This window comes from Magnolia sinica, chromosome 3, assembly GCF_029962835.1.
Source record: "Magnolia sinica isolate HGM2019 chromosome 3, MsV1, whole genome shotgun sequence".
NCBI classification, from domain to species: domain Eukaryota; kingdom Viridiplantae; phylum Streptophyta; class Magnoliopsida; order Magnoliales; family Magnoliaceae; genus Magnolia; species Magnolia sinica.
This window is the reverse complement of record NC_080575.1, coordinates 31,839,682-31,851,686: the sequence shown is the minus strand read 5'-3', so window position 1 is coordinate 31,851,686 and position 12,005 is coordinate 31,839,682.

Sequence of the window (12,005 nt, the reverse complement as noted above, 5' to 3'; positions counted from 1 at the left end):
GCTGGGATTCACTCTCACGACTCCACACGCCGAATCGCGGCCCCACCATCGCTACACCATCGATTCTGACTTCAATTTGGGTAAAAAATCCTCACCCTAATATTGATTTAGGAATCCAAATAGAGTAATCGATGAAATAGCTAACCTATTTCGCGATCCAGGTAGCAGTTGTAGACAGGGACGTAGTGTTCAAACTGAGTTCGATACGAGTTTACCGACGAAAGATGCGGACTATAAACGCTTAGGTTATGGTTTTCAAGGCTTTTATGTCGGCTAATGATTTATGTCTGACTTGATTGCTGCCATATGATCTTAGTTACGACATTTTCGATGAATTATACATGTGTAAACTATGTTGAATATATTATGTATTCCACGTGTTTGTTGAAATGTTTGAATGGATATGAAATCATGATGTGAGCTTGCCATGACTATTAATCTAGGATTCATGTTTGTTGGATGTATGACAATCCCCTTGCGACAGGACTTGCCATAATATATGCCGTAACTACCTTAGTCTATGTATAATACGAAATGCATTCCATGTGTTTGTTAAAATGATTGAATGAAATTGAAATTATGATTTGTGCATGCCATGACTAAATAACCTATAATACATGTTCGTTGTATGCATGAAAACTCCTTTATGAAAGGATTTGCCATAATATATGCTATAACTAATTTATGTCATGTATGTAGTAATGTGTAGTTTAAGTGTTTGATAAAATGCTCAAATGAGATTTATTTTTGAATTGTTTGTTAAATGTTGTTATGCTTAACATATATGACTACCCATTGCAATTGAGTATGATTGGGACTACTATGTAGTCCAGGCAATTGGTAACGGTTCTTGATTAAGTGGTCGAACTAGTTTCGCCACATTGGATACGTTTGATGAATCCAAGCCGTATGGTGATTGTCGACAGTGGTTAGGCCACATGGAGGGCTTACGCACTCCGTGTCGATTAATTCAGCGTGCGCTTGTACCAATCGAACTTTTCAAATAACCCGATTGGCCTATTGTATATTTACCATGTATGGATGCTACTGCTTAAATCTAAGGTATCGCTTACCAATGTAAAACCCATTTCAACCATGGTACCATGATTTGCTAAGACTCATGAGCCAGCCATGGTGGTATGGGACACTGTGGTCGAGCTGTCGGCTTACGCTGGGGTGACGAACCTCCCCGTAGTGACCAGTGAGCAACCCAAACTCGTGAGCTGAATATGGTGGTATGGGACACTGTATTCGAGTTGTCGGCCTACCCCAGCGTAGCCTGGCTGTGGTCCCTAGTCAGGTTGGTGACGAGCCTTCGAAAATAGATTATCAGTTGGTAGGGCGTTGGTGGTGTGACCTCGAGTATAAAATAGGCCTACACTAATGGTGACGAGCCTCTCGTAGTGACCTAGAGTGTAAAATCTCGAACTTGCCTATCGTATGTGATTAACTAGGATTGACGACCCTAGATGGATTATTATTTGGGTAAATGATATAAAGGGAGGTACCGTAGCTTCCCAAACTTGCTGTATGAATAAGTCTAATTAAGAACTTGGCTAACACGCACATGCATCGCATTGCATGTGCCTTTGGCGATAGAGTTGAGTATAGCGGGAGTGTTGCATGTGCGACCGTGAGATGATGTCACTGAGGGAGTGCAGGTGAGGGCATGCATCATTATAGCATATCATCCCTGCATTAACAAGAGTACTTAGGACATGATTGTTGTACTGCTTTATCATTACTACTTGACTGAATTGATAACATGTTAACCTTTACTTTATAGTTCCACTGAATTAGCTACTCATTCCCACCCGGGATGGTGTTTTAAAACACCAACCAGACTCTGTTGTAGATGTAGGTGGTGACGATGTCTACGCTAATGATTTGGATTTCATAGGCGAGGAGTTTTCCTATGTTCAGCTATCAGGCGGGTCTATGTAGACCGTGTATTGATCGACGGGATTACAGGGACTATAAGGATTAATTAGACATTTACGTTTTCGTATTTTGTAAATTTTGGGATAATAAATGTATATATTTGCCTGGAATCATACTCATACTTTGGGGATTGAGAAATACCTCTATATATTATATATATATCTCAGTCTTCCACTTACTTAACTTAATTATTTATGGAGTATGATATGCTATTTTAGTATAATCCCACTCATGTTTAATGCTCTAATATGGACAACATTTAAACATTATTATCTATGTTTCATAAGTGATGCGTTGGAACTCGGGAGTTGAGCTTCTGCTCGACCCCCGATTTTCAGGGTGTTATAAGTTGGAATCAGAGAGTGATTTGGATTAAATTGGACCTGAGTTATGGTCACACGATGCACACTAACGTACTTTGACTTAGGAGGGAGCGTTAAAATGTAGAAACGGTTTAGGATTCACAGTTTCGCCATTGAAGCAAAACTTACTGTTGAAATAGAACCCGTACGCATCTAGACCGTCAATCGACGGGTTTAGATGATAATTTAACATATCCCACGCTCAAATAAACCGAAAAATGTGAATGTGTGCGAGATTGAACCCGAAATGCCTCAAACGGACTCGGGGGCCTAAATAATGCAAATCGGGGGGATCCAAAGTGGACCTCGCACGTTTTTAACACCCTAGGGGGATAGCATCGCCCCTGGGGCAAGACATCGCCCACGTGTCGAGTGGCCGGCGATGACATCGCCCCAACGACGAGGCCTCACCGTCCACGGATAGCGGGCCTGTCCGACTGATGGGTGTACATGCTAGTGGGGCCCACGGAATCGTGTGGGACCTCTTATATCCATCCCATTTGCTTCATTTCCTTCTCTTACACCCCTCCAAGCTTTCCAATCTCCTAAAAATCCCATTTTTCTCTCTCAAATCATTCCTCCATTCTCATATCTTCTTCATTTTTCTTCATTCCATACACACCTCCCACCATTCCTTTCAAACTCACCTCCTATCTCCCTCATTTCCTCCCATTTGAGCACACAAACCCTCCTTTGTGTCTCAAAGATCTCAAGGCCCAACAATCCATCCTATCCCTCCATCTTGTTTCACTCAAATGGCTCTTTTCGAGCTCGTGGCGGCGATTTTCTCCCTTTCCACACTCCTTTCCCTCATAGGGAAGAAGAGGGCTTCCACGGATGAAGCTGGGCCTAGCTGCCCTACCCATTCGAGGAGGCAGAAAGGCGCCGAAGCAAGTTCAAGTGTCGATCGAGAGATCAAGACGAAGCAGGATCTCGATCCCCAGCTTCCTCTCGAAAGGGCTCTACTGGCGGATATGGTTCACGGAAGGTTTCAAGGCCATAGGGTTCTCTTTGAAGCACATGTGGACGAGAAACTGTTTGGGCTTTATCCGGTGATGGATCTTCTGTTCGACACCGGGTGGGGTCCCATATTTGAGGGCAAGTCTGGTGCGAATGAGAGCACTGTCTGACCTTTCTACGCCCATATACGAGAGCCGCTGTTGGAGCCTCTACAGTTCTCTATCCCTGTGGGAAAGCGGGAAGCCATTGTTAATGTGGACTTGATAGCCCGGATCATGAGGATGCCGCTTGGTGGGGTTCATGCTAACGAGAAGAACCTTAGGAGTGCGCGTGAAAAGGATCACCGCACGCGATTTCTTTGTGGCCGACTGGTCCACTGGAATCCAGGCAATTACCTCCTGGCGTCCAAGATGACTCCTGATTTTCGCCTGCTCCACCACATCTTCACACATAACGTGTATCCTAGGTGGAGCAATCGCAGCGAATGCACATATCTGATGGTAGACTTCCTATACCAAGCTGGGCAAGGAGATAAATTGTGCCTGCCTACGTATGTACTACTACAGATAGTTCAGACTGCACGCTCTCCTAGGACAAACATTTCACTCCCATTTGGCCGACTCATATGCAAGCTTGCCCGAGAATTCAGCTACTGACTTGACACGGAACTTGTGCCGATCCACTATATTAATGACACTACGCTCAACAACATGGGATTTGACCCTCGACAACGTCAAGCCCAACTCAATGAGAGTGGGGATGAGGTAGGAAGTGAAGAGGAAGAAAGTAATGAAGAAGAGGAAGAAAATGAAATAGAAGAACGAAGTGAGGAAGAAGAGGAGGAAGCCCAAGATTCCGACGGGGGACCTCCTACTGCTACACATGAGCACCGCCGTGATCGGGCTGCATTAGAAACCCGTATGGCCAAGATAGAAGAAAACCGGGCTGAGTTGAAGCAAAAGCTTTAAGAGAATCAGGCTTATCTGAAACAGAAACTTAAGAAGATGTCTCGCACCTTGAAGGCTCTCCTGTGCTGTATACAGGACAAGGGTTCTCCTCCCCCATCACCAGAGTCAGATGACTAGTCATATGTTGTAGTCGTCTTTAGGTTTTCTATGTTTTCTTGCTTTCTATGTTATAGCCTTGATAGGCTTATTAGTATGGTAGAGTTGTTGGTGTGTTTTAGTGTTTAAAGCTTGGTTTAGATTAACTCACATGCATCTTCTGTCATAATCCATGTAAGACTACATCTCATGTATGGTGACAATTTTGGTTAAATGAAATGCATGAAGCTTCTTTGTTATGGAATGTGTAGAATGCTTGACAAATTAAGTGTTGTCATGCTTACTCTTACACATGTTACACCCTATGTTGTATATAGGGAATGCCTCCGGAAAATACTCGGAATATGATACGTCTTGCACTTGACGGATCGATTGACGGGGCACCTCTCCCAAGCGATAGCCATACGGACCACAGTTTGGGCCCGAACCATGAGACTATTCTGGATTCTCAGCCGGCCACTGGCCCCAAAAATGGGCCAACACCGTTTGCACCACCGGTTCCAGAATAGAACCGTGCATCTTCATCAATGCCACAGGTACCTCAGGCGGCTCCTCCTCCTGATAGGTTGGAGCAGATGATGCTCCTAATGCAGCAACAATAGTAAATTTGGACCATTATTGCAGGGGCCCTTGCCCAAAATATGAATATGGTCTTGCTTGCACTACTTGTGCAGCTTGCTGGGCATACGGGTACCAGCGGACTATTTGAACGCTTCTAGCGCTTCCGACCTCCCACCTTCGTGGGCACCCACAGGCCTAAGGAAGCTGAGTACTGGTTAGATCACATCTCTAAGATGCTAAAGCCATTGCACTGCACTAAGGCAGAACAGGTTGAATTGGTCACAAATATGTTCGAGAAAGAGACTAGTGTATGGTGGAACAACATCCTACAATTAGTTCCCACAGGACACATGTGGACCTGAGATGCATTTGAGACATGCTTCCATGGGAAGTACTTCCCCCTCACTTACCGTGATGAAAAGGAGGGTGAGTTTGTCCACCTCCGACAGGGAGGAATGATCATGTCAGAGTGCAAGAACAAATTTACGGAGCTAGTCAGATACGCTCCTTCGATACTGGTAGATGAACTGATGAAAATGCATCATTTTTCAGATGGGCTACGGCCCAATATCCGCACTAAGATGTGTTGCGCTAGCATTCCCAATTACGCTGAGCTAGTCAACATGTCTCTATGAACTGAACAAGATAGAGACAGAGTTTCTCAGGCAAGTATATCAATGGGCCCAAGGCCTCAGCCCGAATTACAACACCGCCCAGTCCTAGGTAAGAGGCCACATGTAGAGTCACCTCCTAGGCCCATGGTTCCGCTGACCTAGCAGAGGCGAATAGGCCGTTGGTGTACATATTGCAACAAAGGGAGACACACTGACCCCTTTTGTTTTACTGAGATGAAAGACAACGGTCTCACGCTACCTCAGAAGATCGACAGTCAGCCGCCATGTGTTATATCGACTCCACCTCAACGACCTATGGCAGCGCAACCAAATCGCCCTCAATAAGCACGTGTACATGCACTAGCGGCTAGAGCACCTGGGAAAGGTGCCCTTAGCCTCTGAAGTCACTGCCCACATTCAAGGTACCAATGTCATGGTACACATCATCGATGGAAAAGAAGACCAATGTATTGAGAGATCGCTCCCCATTTCATATCAAGGATAGGTCTCGAATTTCAACTCGTTCTGACATACAGATCGATACACAAAATCTTGAACCCTTAGAGTAGAAACAATTTTAAGGGGGGTAGAAAAGTTATGAACTCAGTCGGGTTAAGTAGGTATACACGTCGACCCGCTCATAAGCGCAACGGAAGCTTGGTGGACTAATAGCCCACTGTCCTAGGATCGAGGGAAATTGATCCAAGTTATACTTGATGTTAGGTCACTAAATAGGAGCTGGATCTTCCTTAGAAGGTTAATAATGAAGTCGTCGAGGAAAAACAATTAGGGTTCAAGTATTAAACCAATTCATATGAAAGAATAGGCCTAACAATGGATTACTATAAAAATTATAAAAATGATATGGTAACTAGAGGTGAACAAATATGTTATAAATAATAGAAGGGCTGAAAAAAAAAATCTATAACTTCGAGTTGCCCATAGATTGGTTATATCTTTTCATATTAAAGTTTAGTGTTTGGTGTCTATTTAGGAATTATTTATAATCATGCTAAGAATCATCCTGTGATTAAATTTAATTATACATATATATATATATATATATATTAGTTGTTTTTGTGCTATTAAATTAGGAGTAGGATTGAGTTTCATAGTTTAATACTCCGTAAGCTCATGTTAGAGGCGGGCTACAATAAGATATTATAAGTTTCTTATCCCCTTATAAATTCAAGGTTCATACCGCGTCGAGGAGATGTCCCTCTTCTATCCTTTCCCACGGCCTTATATTACTAACATTCCAAACTTCTGAAATATTTTAGAACTCTTGACTCTTCCTTCCCTCTCGAAGTTAATGAAACCAAAGTGCAATCTGCCCATAACCCCCTAGCCGTATGATCAAAATGGTGACATACAAATATAATTTTAGGAGATTGAAAACCCTTCTAGTATAGCCTTTTCACTATGAGCACCATAGAAGAACTTATTATCTACCAAGTTAAACATAGGTTAAACAAGAACTCTTGTTGAACAAGACCCGAAGGACAACCTTATAAACATGAGGCTTGAACCTCCTAATGAATTCTAATACTCCTTAAATACTTAAGATGATTATATTTCAGAATTTCAGAACCATATCCCTACGAGGCATTCGTGGCTTAACTCAATTCTCAATCCTGGGTGATTACCAAAGGACTCACTGCTTTAATCGAGAAGAAGACCAGGATCCATCAGGATTAGGAAGTGATATAACGTGTTGTTTGCCTTGGTCAGGCGAGCAATCGATGTATCAGATTTGAGGCCACCTCAACTTTCTTTCCGTATTAGCCCAATCATAAAGAGTAGATTATACCACCCTTAGGTGAACTTTATCATCAAACACTTGGCACAATAATAATGATTGGACATTTGTTTTCAAACCTCAAAGGTATAAACTTTTAAGGGGGGTAGACCATTATGAGCTAGGCTAGTATAGTTATTATATACCCTAACACGTATATAAACCTGAAACCAACAGAACTAAGAAAATGAAATAATAAAACCTTTACTTATTACCCTTAAGCAATTTTGAGGACAAAATTTTTCTTTAAGGGGGGTAGATTGTAATGTCCTGGAAAAATCCATACAAAGACCCGAGTACCACTTCAGGCAGAAATCACTAAGGGTCAAATTAGGTAGAAATTAGATAAAAATTATTTAAGTACTAAACTGAATTAATTAGTAGATTAGCTTGAACCACTTTCTATATGAATTGTAAGACCCAAAACCAGTAGAATCGCTAACTCTACATTACCTAAAAACCTAGGATCAATCTCAAAACCCGGTTGCTCTCGAGAGCATATTGAAACTTCGTATCGGACCTGGACCGTGCGTCGAAAGTCCAATGACTACGAAACTATACGGTTACGACTGCCTTATTGGGCTTGATAACTATGGTGGGAATCGAACCCAAATAGTATCCAGAAACGCACAACTAGAGCCTTGAGTGAAGTATGTGAGAAACGTAAATATCTTTAGGAAATGAACTCAAACTTAAGTGATTTGGCCCGTTCACTTGCAGGCCAAATTTAAGGTTTCAGACCGTTAGATTCTGACTTAACTACACCCTTGGATCAAGGAAATTTTCCTACATATGTCAGTATACTTGTGGCCCTGATCGAGTGACGATGACCGTTGAACTGAAATGAGTCCTCCACGATCGATCCACTAATTCGATCAGACCAAAACCTTAACCTGGCATAGATCCATTGTCAGGGAACTTCCATCAGACCGTATGCGAGAAATGGACCTTCAGATGAGCTCCGTTGGCCTGAAACAGACGCCTTTTGGCTGCAACCCAAGTATACCATGGCCCTGGGGCCATTGACGTCAGTTCTGGGCCTATATAAGGGCCTTAACCCACCCCTCTCTCATTCCATACGAATTCTCTAACCCTAGGAGAGAGAAGAGAGAAAAGAGGAGAAAAGAGTGAGGAGAAGAGAGAGAGATAGGGAGATCGTTGATGGGATTCACTCCCACAACTCCACACGCCGAATCGCCACCCCACCATCGCTACACCGTCGATTTTTACTTTGATTTGGGTAAGAAATCCTCACCCTAATATTGATTTAGGAATCCAAATAGAGTAATCGACAAAATATCTAACATATTTCGTGATCCAGGTAGCAGTTGTGCCATAGACAAGGGCATAGTGTTCAAACTGAGTTCGATACGAGTTTACCGATGAAAGGTGCGGACTATAAATGCTTAGGTTATGGTTTTCAATGCTTTCAATCTCAGCTAATGATTTATGTATGAATTGATTGCTGCCATATGATCTTAGTTACGATGTTTTTGATAAATTATGCATGTGTAAACTATGTTGAATATATTATGTATTCCATGTGTTTGTTGAAATGTTTGAATGGATAAGAAATCATGATGTGAGCTTGACATGACTATTAATCTAGGATACATGTTTATTGGATGTATGACAATCCCCTTGCAATAGGACTTGCCAAAATATATGTCGTAACTACCTTAGTTTATGTATAATACGAAATGCATTCCATGTGTTTGTTGAAATGATTGAATGAAATTGAAATTATGATTTGTGCTTACCATGACTAAATAACATATAATACATGTTTGTTGTATGCATGACAACTCCTTTATGAAAGGATTTGGCATAATATATGCTATAACTATTTATGTCATGTATGTAGTAATGTGTAGTTTAAGTGTTTGATAAAATGCTCAAATGAGATTTATTTTTGAATTGTTTGTTAAATGTTGTTATGCTTAACATATATGACAACCCATTGCAATTGAGTATGATTGGGACTACTATGTAGTCCAGGTAATCAGTAATGGTTCCCGATTGAGTGGCCGAACTAATTTCGCCACATTAGATACGTTCGATGAATTCGAGCCGTACGGTGATTGTCGACAGTGGTTAGACCACGTGGAGGACTTACGCACTCCATGTCAATTAATTTAGCGTGTGCTCATACCAATCAAACTTGTCAAATAACCTGATTGGCCTATTGTGTGTTTACCATGTATGGACGCTACTGCTTAAATCTAAGGTACCGCTTACCAATGTAAAATCCGTTTCAACCATGGTACCACGATCTACTAAGACTCATGAGCCGAGCATGGTGGTATGGGACACTGTGGTCAAGCTGTCGGCCTATGCTGGGGTGACGAGCCTCCCTATAGTGACCAGTGAGCAATCCAAACTCGTGAGCCGAATACGGTGGTATGGGACACTATATTCAAGCTGTCGGCCTAGCCCAGCACAGCCTGGCTGTGGTCCCCAGTAAGTTTGGTGACGAGCCTTGGAAAATAGACTACCAGTTGGTAGGGCGTTGGTGGTGTGACCTCGAGTACAAAATAGGCCTACGCTGACAGTGACGAGCCTCTCGTAGCGACCTAGAGTGTAAACTCTCGAACTTGCCTATCGTATGTGATTAACTAGGATTGATGACCCTAGATGGATCATTGTTTGGGTAAATGATATAAAGGGGGGTACCTTAGCTTCCCAAACCTGCTGTATGAATAAGTCTGATTAAGAACTTGGCTAACACGCACATGCACCGCTTTGCATGTGCCTTTGGCGATGGAGTTGAGCACAGCGGGAGTGTTATATGTGCGACCATGAGATGATGTCGCTGAGGGAGTGCAGGTGAGGGCATGCATCATTATAGCATATCATCCTTGCATTAACAAGAGTACTTATGACATGATTGTTGTACTGTTTTATCATTACTGCTTGATTGAATTGATAACATGTTAACCTTTGCTTTATAGTTCCACTGAATTAGCTACTCATCCCCACCTGGGATGGTATTTGAAAACACCAACCAGACTCTGTTGTAGATGCAGGTGGTGACGATGTCTATGCTGCTAATTTGAATTTCATAGGCGAGGAGGAGTTCTCCTATGTTCAGCTATCAGGCGGGTCTATGTAGACCATGTACTGATCGACGGGATTACAGGGTCTATAAGGATTAGTTGGACATTTACATTTTCGTATTTTGAAAATTTTGGGACAATAAATGTATATATTCAGCCTGGAATCATACTCATACTCTGGGGATTGAGAAACACCTCTATATATTATATATCTATCTCAATCTTCCGCTTGCTTAACTTAATTATCTATGGAGTATAATATGCTGTTTTAGTATAATCCCACTCATGTTTAATGCTCTGATATGGACAACATTTAAACATCATTATAATTGTTGCATAAGTGATGCGTTGGAACTCAGGAGTTGAGCTTCTGCTCGACCCCCAATTTTCAGGGCGTTGCACGATGCATGAGGATTCTAAAAGAAAATTTTAGATTTCATAATGTGAGCATTGAACAGAGACAGAAAGAAAAAAAACCAACTCGCTCGTCAACTATGCCAAACATGCAGGTCAAATATGGGAGAATAAGGCTCCTAATACTTATCACCCTATCATTTTTTTTCCAAATATTACCCTATCTTATATATTTTTATAAATAGTACCCCTATCTTTTAATTTATTTCCAAATAACAATTATTATATTCCTATATTTAAATTATACCTTAACTTTTGATTTGTTTCCTAATAACACCCTATCTTTTAAATATTTCCAAATAGGCCTAATCTTTTCAATACTTCCAATAAGCTCTTCCTTTATAATAATATTTCTAAATAGTGCGCTTGTCTTTTAAATATTTTTAAATAGCTCCTTATCGTTTAAATATTTAAAATTAGTATCTTATATTTCACTTATTTCTTATTTTTTATATTACAAAAAAATGTCTTATCTTTTATATTAATTCTAAATATCTATCTTTTAAATATTTCTAAATAATCCCTATTTTTGGATATTTCTAAATAACTCCCAATCTGATCATTATTTCAAAATAATTCCATATCTTTTGATTATTTCTAACTAATGCTCTGTCTTTTGTTTTATTTATAAATAATGCCAAACAGAGATTCTCAAACACGTATACCAATGGGCCCGAGGCGTCAACCAGAATTACAGCACCGCCCAGTCCTAGGTAAGAGGCCACATGTAAACTTGCCTCCCAAGCCCATGGCTCTGCCGACCCAGCAGAGGCGAATAGGCCGTTGGTGTACATATTGCAATAAAGGGGGACACACTGATCCCTTCTGTTTTACTAAGATGAAAGACAATGGTCTCACGCCACCTCAGAAGATCGACCGCCAGCCGCCACGTGTTATAGCGACTCCACCTCAATGACCTATGGCATCGCAACCAAATCGCCCTTAACAAGCACGTGTACATGCAATAGCGGCTGGAGTATCTGGGAAAGCAGCTACAGCACCCTTAGCCTCTGAAGTCACTGCCCACATTCAAGGTACCAATGCCATAGTACACGTCATCGATGGAAAAGAAGACCAATGTATTGAGAGATCGCTCCCCATTTCATATCAAGGATAGGTCTCGAATTTCAACTCGTTCTGACATACAGATCGATACACAAATTCTTGAACCCTGAGAGTAGAAACAATTTTAAATGGGGTAAAAAACTTATGAACTCAGCTGGATTAAGTAGGTA